Here is a 10489-nt window from a genome sequence, read left to right on the forward strand (position 1 = left end):
AGAAAAAATATTTATCTATATGGATTCAATGTTGGTTTATAAAAAATGGACAATAATACAAGAATTAAATAAATATAAATTTCTAAAAATGGACAACAAGTCTTTAATGTCGGTTTTAAAACGACATCATAGCCCAATCGACATTAAAGGGCTTCAATAACACTATCAAAGATGTCGGTTTAAAACCGACATTAAAGCTCAACCGACATTAAAGGGCTTCAATAACACTATCAAAGATGTCGGTTGAAAACTGACATTAAAGGCCTTTAATGTCGTTTTTAAACCGACATTAAAGGGGTCTTTAATGTCGTTTTTAAACCGACATTAAAGCCCAACCGACATTAAAGGCCTTTAATAACACTCTCAAAGATGTCGGTTGCCAAGTGACATTAAAGCCCTTTAATGTCGGTTTTAAACCGACATTAAAGGCCAAATTTCTTCTAGTGAGGACGTGTGACGGCCATATGGGAATGTCTAGTTTTAATACTTCCGCTCAATGTCTTTGTTGTTTTCGTTTTGAGAATTTTAATTGAAGTTCTGGTTAGAACATTTGTTTGTTTGTTTTGTTTGAAATTCCATAGACTATGTTTTGCAACTTTTGAAATAGATTTGAAATAGGGTCCTAAGATAATTTTATTACATCTTGAAGTTTTAATGATTCTTGAACAGATTCTTTATTGAGTTTTTATGTTGGATGTCGTGTCTTAGCAGTAAGTAATGACCTCAGCTTAGACTGAAAAGTTTGATCATTACAATTAGGTATGCATGAATGAATTGCATAGCTCTTAGACATTTGAGAATATATAAGTTTCTCTTTTCAAGTCCTAAGTATAAGTAAATACTTTTTTCAATAATGTTTTGTGATCTTTAAATTGTAATGAACATAACATTGTAGAGACGGACTGAGGGAGGATAAAAAAATAGAATGTTTATGCAACTTAATGTAGCTATATGACTTTTCCTTTGAATTAAGTGATACAATCAATTGATCAAAATGTAGTGAATCTTTTTCTTGACAAAACATCTTTTGGCTAGCTGTTTACATGAAAAAAATCTCTTTTGAGCCATTGTCTAAGTATTTCAATTGTATAGAACTTTTTCTCCTCAATTAAATACACTATCAAACTTGATGTAATTGTTCATTTGTGAACTTCATGGTAATAAAATCATTATTTTTAAATAGTAATATATATCTTAGACTTCGGTAAATAACATTTTTCTTGGGTGCTTTTGACTTCCATTAATTAAAAATAATACTTTATTTTAATTTGCTAATAGAATTAAAGAAATAATCGTAAAGATATATCAAGTCGAGTTGGAAGGAGTTGTACCTGTTTAAACTTGAAGACTTTTTCCTAATGAAGTAGTTTGTTAGTATTTTATTTTTATTTCTTAACGATGTTGGACATATTCTGTATATGTTAGGTTTTATGCTCTTAGCTTATGGTTTGTAATGAAACTACTTACTCCTATTTAGTAAAATTAAGTTGTTATTTTATTTTATATTTATGCATAACTTAATCAAATATAAACTAAAGTCCTAAATTATTTTTAGGGAAATGGTTAAAAATTGCAATTTTGACAAAATATAGTAAAATTTCAGATTCTATCAATGGTAGACGTTGATAGACACTGATTACTGTTGATCAATCATATTGATAGATAGTAATAGAAGTTTATCGATGTCTATCATTGATAAATCCAAAATTTTGTTATATATATTATAAATATTTTAGTTTATTGGTTTTGTGGGGTAATGCAACTAAATGTCGAATAAAATAAAACAATTTATTTTATTAGATAAATAAAATGCTTGTATAATACGATTACAAACTACAAGACCAAGAGATTTAGGCCATCAACCCCAACAGGAATTTGGGTCATAGTTGGTAGGTTAACTAAAACAACTCTACTTTTGACAAGTTGTATGTGGATGAGATACTCTAATTTATTCAGACGAGGTTTGAGAAAGGAAGTTGTTGGGACCTCAGCTTGTTCAAGTCACATTAGAAAAAGTGAAATTGAAAAGAGAAAGATTGAAAGTGTACTGCCTCCTTGGAAAGGTGTGTTGAGTTTTGGTAGAAAAAGGAAGTTAGGTCTGTAATATGTACATACGTTCATATGAGATACTTGAACGTCTTGAACTAGTGGCCTACTGTTTGGCATTGCCAACAGAATTACTCTCCCGAATACATGATGTCTTCCATGTTTCTATATTCTTCACAAATATGTATCAAATCCAACACATATATATTCAAGAATATCGTCTAATGTAATTGAAAGAGAATCTAACTTACGTGGAAGAGCCAAAGAAAATTCCAGATAAAAAAGAAAAGGTGATACAAAACAAAACCATTCCACTGGTTAAGACTTAACGGGGGACCAAGCAATCGAAGAGGCAAAGTGGGAGAGTGAAGAACAAATACGAACTCAATACCCTCAGCATTTTTCTTGATTGGAATTATGAATTTCAAGGTCAAGATTCTTAAACATGAGGTAATATTCTGTAAGGTTCAACCTATTTAAGTTTATTATTATTATTTTAAAAAAACAAAATGAAAGAAAGAAAGAAAAGAAGCGAAAGTTGGATGTGTATGGTCGTGACAACTAGATTTTGGTTTTGGTTTAGAAAAAACGATATACGGAACAAAATAAAAGAAAGACAAAGAGAAAGAAAGAAGAGAAATGAGTCAATCAAGTGTCTCATGCACCGTCTCGAAAAAGATGAAAAATAATTTCTCGAGAGGTGATAAGACAATCTAGTTAAAAAGATAAAAATTGATGTCTTTAAAATTTGTGTACCATCAACATAACAGAACCAAGCACGTGGAACTTGATGATGATAAGGGATCCATAGCAGTTGCAAATAACCTTGTTCAAGCATGTGAAATTTGATCAACATTTCCTTGAAGATCGCATTGACAAAGGTACAATTATTCCTCCATTTGTCACATCAATGGATCAACTTTCAAATGTTCTAACAAGGCTACATTGGTGTTTCAAAGCTCACTTGACAAGTTGGAAATGATCGACATTTATCCACCAACTTGAGAGGGAGTGTTGGCGTGAGTGGAATAAGGAGAATCCACTACAAGAATTTTCATTTCTACCGACAAAAAAAATGTCGGCCAAAATCCAAAAAATGTTGCCCTAAGATATGTCGACGCATTTTTTTTGCATCGGCAAGATCATCTTGGAAGAAGTTCTTGCCAACAAAATTTAGTTTTGTCGGCATAAGTACCTTTTTCGCGATGTATGTTGTGATGTTAATGTACAAGTTTTTGTCGACGAAACGCAGCTTTGTCGGCATACAAGTTTTTCCAACGAAACTCAATTTCGTTGGCATATAAGTCCTATCGACGACGAAATCATCGGGATACAAGTTTCGCCGACGAAATGCAATTTCGTCGACAATGAAATCAATAGATTAAAAAATATAACAATAATAAGCTTCTATATTACAAAAAAAAACTAATATTCAATTCAACAATGTAACATTAGTAGTACAATATTTGAGGATTGCTAGTTAAGTTTTCACAAATATCTCGCATACATCATTCCCTAAGCCAAATTTTGTCATTCTAACTCTTCACAAGTTTTCTATACCAACAAAAATTCCATTCACCTTGCCAAAATATATCCTAACCCAAAATAAGTGAGATGTGTTACACCAAAATAAGTAGCCATGATCATCTCAAAATCTTCTCCCAATCTTCAAAAATCGATGTTCGAGATCACACGTATAAACCTGAAATAGGAAACAAAATACAGGTGACAATGTGACAAAGTAGAAACAAAAATATGACAAAATAGCAACAAAAATGTGACAAAAAAGCAATAAAAATGACAAAGTAGCAACATAAAGTGACAAAATAACAATGTAGCAACAAATGGCCAAGCTAATAAGAAAATAGCACATAATTTGAACATAAAGATGGATGCATTCAACCTCGGTATCAAAACATTTTCACCCTTTAGCATCAGCTGGATGTCACAATACACCATTAATTTCAACTCGTTTGTTCTTATGTCATCACATTTCAAAAGCAATGTGTTTCGACAAAATAAATCGTTTCAACCTCGGTATCAATGAAAAATGACGTAAAATCTTGTATGGGATCTTTTTGCCCTTTCCATCCTTTATTTTATATCGAGACTCACCACACACTGGACAACTTTGATAATTAGAATATCTCTTTTCTAAAATAAAACACGGTCATACTTGCAAGCATGAAAAGAATCATATCTTAGTCCTAAGTCATGTAGTTTTCTTTTAGCTTCATAAAAAGAATTGGGTATACATGTATCAATTGGAAATTAATCTTTCAACAAATTTTGTAACATATCAAAGGTTTTGTTACTCCAATTATTGAGGACCTTAACATGCATCAATTTCACCAAGAAGTTTAGTGAAGAAAATTTGGTACAACTCGAGTATAACGAATTACACACTTCATCCATCAACTCCTAAAAAATGTTTGTAGTATACCTTTGTTTAGTGTTCTCATGCATCTCATTTCCAAAGTCTTCTTCATCTTCAACATATGCCCCTTCCCTCATTAGTCTTTGCAAATCATTTAAAAAGTTGAACAACCCATTGTCATCATTCTCAACAGGAGGTTGTTCCCTTAATCTATCATCTACTAATCCATCATCAACTAAGAAGCTAAAGGAGTCACAACTCTTTCAAATAGAGCTAAAATTGCTGGTTCTCCATAATCCATTGACTATATGAAGGAGATATTCCATTAACAAATAAATGTCTTTGTACTCCATCTAAAGTTTGTCACATCGAATTTTGACAATTTTTACAAGTGCATATTTGTAACAACCCAACTCTTTATACTAAGTTGAGGTCATTACTAAAAGGAAACAATAATAAGAGACACTTTCTTGAAAAGAGAGAAACTAAATTTTCATTAAAAATAGAATACTGAAACACTAATACATGGACGTGGAAGCAAAACTAAGTCCCCATATGGCATGCCACGGATCCTTCTCTGTCATTCGCCAGCTTTCCTTTACCTTTACCTTTACCCGAAATATTAAACATAGAAAGAGTGAGTATAAACATATACTCAGTAAGGGACCCACTATTAGTCCCGCTAGGTGTTTGTTAACTTCCCATTAGAGTCCTATAAAGAAGTACTCCTGAATTGGCACGTTCCCGAACACATGCAATATGTCATCCCGTATGAACATATCTAGTCTTCGGTGAACCCAAAAGAACACCTAGAACAATCTGGTTTTTAGTGTACCCAAAGGAAACACTAAGACAATCGGGCTAGGAGTGACCCCGTCGAATCACTCGTAATCATGGCTATGTCTATGTCATATTGGATTGGTGACCCCGTCGGACTACACAGTCATAAAAAGGTGGTGATCCCAAGGGACACTCATGTGGGTACGACTCTAATAGACAATGTTAACAGAATGTCCATCCATAGCATGTAGCATATCATAAACATCATAAACAAGACATGAATATTAATCTTAATGTCCTTAATCATGTGATTAATATATCATGCATTAACATCGACATCAACAGTCATCAACTTAATATCAATCATCATCATCAATCATCAATATAATGTCAGTCATCATCAATAGCATCGAGTTATGCATTTTAGCTATAATCAATGCATAACCATAATTACATGCGGTCTTTTAAATTGAGTTCGAATGTCTAGTAGGAGAATCTCTTACCTGGAGATTTTAGCCAAATAAAGTACTCACTAACTGACAGTAAAAATTCTCCAATTAATTTGATCATAATCATTAAAGAAAATTCAGTATCTTAATTAATAAAATTAGCAATTGGCTAACATCCAAAAATTCTCCCAAATTAATTAACTTTCTAAAAATTGAGGTTAAAACCAATTCAACCTTGATTGGGAAAAATCCAAAATTAATTCTTCAAGAATTAGCCAATTGAACATTTAAAGAAACCCCAAAAAAGGTCCAAAATTAAATTAATAAATTATTAATTTAATGACCTTAACTTACCAAGGTTACTCAAATGGAGGTTGAAAAATTCTCTTATCTTTGATGGAAAAAATTCATCACTTTAAATCCTCAAGCTTTCCAAAGAGACCAATCTTAACTAAAACTGGTGAGGCGGTAGCGGCAGAGGGTTATCTTAGTGAAGGAGATGAAGAACCTTTTTCTTTTTCCTTTTCTTTCTAATTTAAGCATTCCAATGCTATTTATATACCCAAATAATAACAATAATGTTTATTATTATTATTTCCTTTTCCTTTTAGGATATATATAGGGGTCTTTTGAAGAATATAAAAAAGCGGCAAAATATTTACACTCTACAGAACAATTCCAAAAACGGAAAAAGTCTAGAGGCCCACTGTGTAAAATACCAAAAATGCCACGTCAACCACGTCGTCAATAACGCGCGCGTAATATATTTGTGATTTATACGCAATCTTTAGATATGGCTACAACGCGATTGTTTATATATGGCTACAATTTATACGCGATCGTTTAGATATGGCTACAATTTATCTTTTCAATTCCATCGTTTAATCTTGTTACATGATCGTCCCAAATCTAAATGATTTTTTAAAAAAATTTGGTACACAATTTTTTTAACTCTTTTGCTACATGATCGTTTAGATTTCTTTACACAATCGTTTACTTTTTTTACATGATCGTTTACTTTTTTTTACACGATCGTTTACATTGGGTTACTCCAATTCAAATGAATTTTTTTTCAAGTTTTTTTTCAAGATTTTTTATACACACGATTGTTTACTTTTTTTAAACTATCATTTACATTTGGCTACTCCAATCTAAATGATTTTTTTTCAAGATTCTTTATACACAATCTTTTATTTTTTTTTTTTACACGATCGTTTACTTTTTTTTACACAATCGTTTACATTTAGCTACTCAAATCTAAATGATTTTTTTCAAGATTCTTTATACACAATCTTTTAGATTTTGTTATTTTTTTGTACACAGTCTTATACACATTAGATTTTGCTATTTTTTTTTTACACAGACTTATACAAAGTCGTTTAGATTTGGCTACCCAAATGCAAACGCGTAAAAAAAAGAAAAGAAAGACGATGGAAAGAAATCACAGCGAAAAAAAGAATAGGAAAAGTAGAAAGACGATGAAAAGAAATCGAAGCGAAAAAAAGAAGAGGAAAAGAAGAAAAACGACGTAAAGATTAAACGACGTAAATAAAAAATTGAAAAATAAGAAAGATGGTGGAAAGAAATCGCAGGGGAAGAACGAATAAGACAAAATAGAGGAGGAAGATGAATCGCGAGGAAGAAAGAAAGACGGAAGGGCAAATATGGAATATTTAAAAAATGGCTAACTTTTTGGGTTTTGTTACACGGACCATAAATAGTTTGGTGTTTTGTTACATTTACAATAGTTTCTCATATATATATATAATACCAAATATATACATATATCTTTATTTCCATTATCTTTCTACAATAAATTCCTTAAATGCATAAAATCTTAGGCATTTATAATCATTAATAATAATAATAATAATAATACTTCTTTATTATTATTAGTATTTCTCACCAAAATCTATAATAAACATATATCTTTATTTAAACTATTATTCTCTTTTTTAAATAAATATATATTTTTTCGTCCAATCAAATCAACCATCTCTCTCCTCGTGGATTATCTTCTTTTCCAAACAAATATAATTATATTCCATCATATAATTAACTTCATTTTTTCAAATTATTAATTATATATATATCCGTATATATATACTCAATTAAATCCAATTCCACCAAAACCAACTTTTTCCTCTAAAATCTCAAATTAACTTAAATCCTCAATTAATTTAATCAATCAAATCTTTTCCAATAAATCACTTATAACTTCCAACATGAATTATGTTAACCCAACCATTAAATCTAGTTCCAATCTTTAATATAACACCCAAATAATTTAAACTTCATAAAAAATTTGGGATGTTACATTCCTTTTTCCTAATAATTATACATATATTTCCACATATACATATAATTATCAAATCTCCAACAAACTTTCTACTCTACAATTTAATTAAATAACATCCATAATTATTTATTTAATTCATTTAATTAAATTCAACTTCAACAACACTAAAAATCCACAAGTTTACTTAATTCTCTTAGCTTACCATTTAATCAAAATCTCAACAAACACCACATGCCAAAACCTCTAATTAATTAAATATTCATCCAAAAAATATTTAATTAATTTTAATTCCCACCAAAAATCAAATAATTCTCATTAAATGAATTCAAAAATAACGCCCAATAAATTAATTCTAATTAAACAAAATTAAGATAATTAACTCCAAAATTATCTTAATTTTTGGGGCGTTACAATCTTCTCTCCTTTAAGAAACTTTCGTCCTCAAAAGTTCTAATCTTTGAACAACTTGGGATACTTGGCTCTCATGTTTTAATTAATAATAAAAATTTCTATCAAACTCCATAATCTTTAATTAAATATACACACCCACGTATATATATATTTAATCAATCCAACACAAAACAACCGAATACATTCCTTAACTTCCAATTCCACTTAATGTAATACCCATATTAAGTTCCTTAAATTTACGGGGTGTTACAATCTTCTTTGTCCTTCTCTATTTACACGACACTTTTCCACTTCCACTACTACAAATATGGGTTTTAACGACGCAAGTTTTGCGTCATAAAGACTTTCAATGACACAATTTTCGTGTCATTGAAGTCACTGTCAAGAAAGGCTATTTAACGACACTTTGAAAAATGTGTTATTAAATATGCTTAGATGACACCAAAATTGTGTCATTAATACCTTTACCTTAACGCAATAAATATGACACCGTTATCTATAACTCGACACCAATATGTTGTCATCAATACCCTTATATTGACGCAAAGCATCTGTCACCGTTATCTATACCTTGACACTAATATATTGTCATTAATACTCTTAGATTGACGTTTTAAATGTGTCACCGTTATCTATTACTCGACACAAATTTATTGTAATTAGTAACCTTATATTGACGCTTTAAATATGTCATAGTTATCTATACCTTGACACAAATATATTGTCATTAATACACTTACATTGACACTTTAAATATGTCATCGTAATCTGTCACTCGACACAAATATATTGTCATTAATACTATTACATTGACAATTTAAATGTGTCACCGTTATCTATCACTCGACACCAATATATTGTCATTAATACTCTTATAACGACGCTTTAAGTGTGTCACCTTTCAATATAACTCGATACTAATATATTGTCGTTGTAAATATTTCATTACACAAAATTGTTGTCAAGAAATGTGCTTTAACGACACTATTTATGTTTAATAAAGGCTTATATGTCGACACATGTTTGGTCTCGTTATTCTTCATTTTCGCAACACATATTTTTCTATCATATATTTCTTCTTTCAAAAAAATGAAATACTAAATTTCAGCATTACCCACATATGTTTGAAAAGATATTTATATTGATAATAAAAAAATATAAATTACATTATCGATAAAGATTTTACAATAATCTAAAAGATAAATTTACTGTTATATTACATGTATGTGTGACCTAATCTAATCAAATTGGCGCATAAATGAGAGCTTGATCGATACATTGGTCCATTGATTCTTCAACTACCTACAAATTTGAAGAAAATGAACCTTAGCCAACATTCATTACGAAAAATGCATAAACATAAGCATAAACATTAAGTACATGTCAAACAAAAATTACCTTCTTAATAAGCAGACCAATAAACTTTTCAAAATAAGCGTCCAAAGTTCATACAACCAAGATTTTTAATAAAAGACCCATAAAGAATGCAAAAGATTAGAAAAAAAAAAACACCGGCTACATAAGCATAGGCATAAGCATTGTATATAAATGTTGCAAATGTAAATTTTGATTCAATCTTTACAGATCAAGCAATGTTCTAGTTTGCATCAAGTTGAAACTTAGCATAAACTTACCCTTAGCCCCCCCTCCTCCAAAGTAAATACAAAACAACATGATTCCTATAACATATGTCTAAGCGGATTGAAAAAATAGCTTTTCAATGACTACCATAACTGCAGAATAATTAACACAACAAAGTATCAAGTTCCTAAGTACGCGTCAACATGATTTCTAAAACATATGTCTAAGCGGATCGCACAAAATAGATTTTCAATGGCTACCACTGTAGGATAGTCAAAGCAACATTTCTAAGTACACGTTAACATGATTCCTAAAATAAAATAGTTAAGTTACGTTACAAAACATAAAGCATGCTTACCTCTTTCTTTTACTAAATCTCCACCCCCATATCTTGATTACCCTCCACAGAGGCTTCTTCTTTCTTGCAAGTTCGGAAGCCCTAATAATGAATAGCAAACTACGTAAGTTATACAATTATTGTTTCATATGCAATATATTAACTTATTATTTGATTCCTAACGGAGTTCATAATAAATTAAGTTAACA

Source organism: Cucumis melo, chromosome 1, assembly GCF_025177605.1.
Source record: "Cucumis melo cultivar AY chromosome 1, USDA_Cmelo_AY_1.0, whole genome shotgun sequence".
NCBI classification, from domain to species: Eukaryota; Viridiplantae; Streptophyta; class Magnoliopsida; order Cucurbitales; family Cucurbitaceae; genus Cucumis; species Cucumis melo.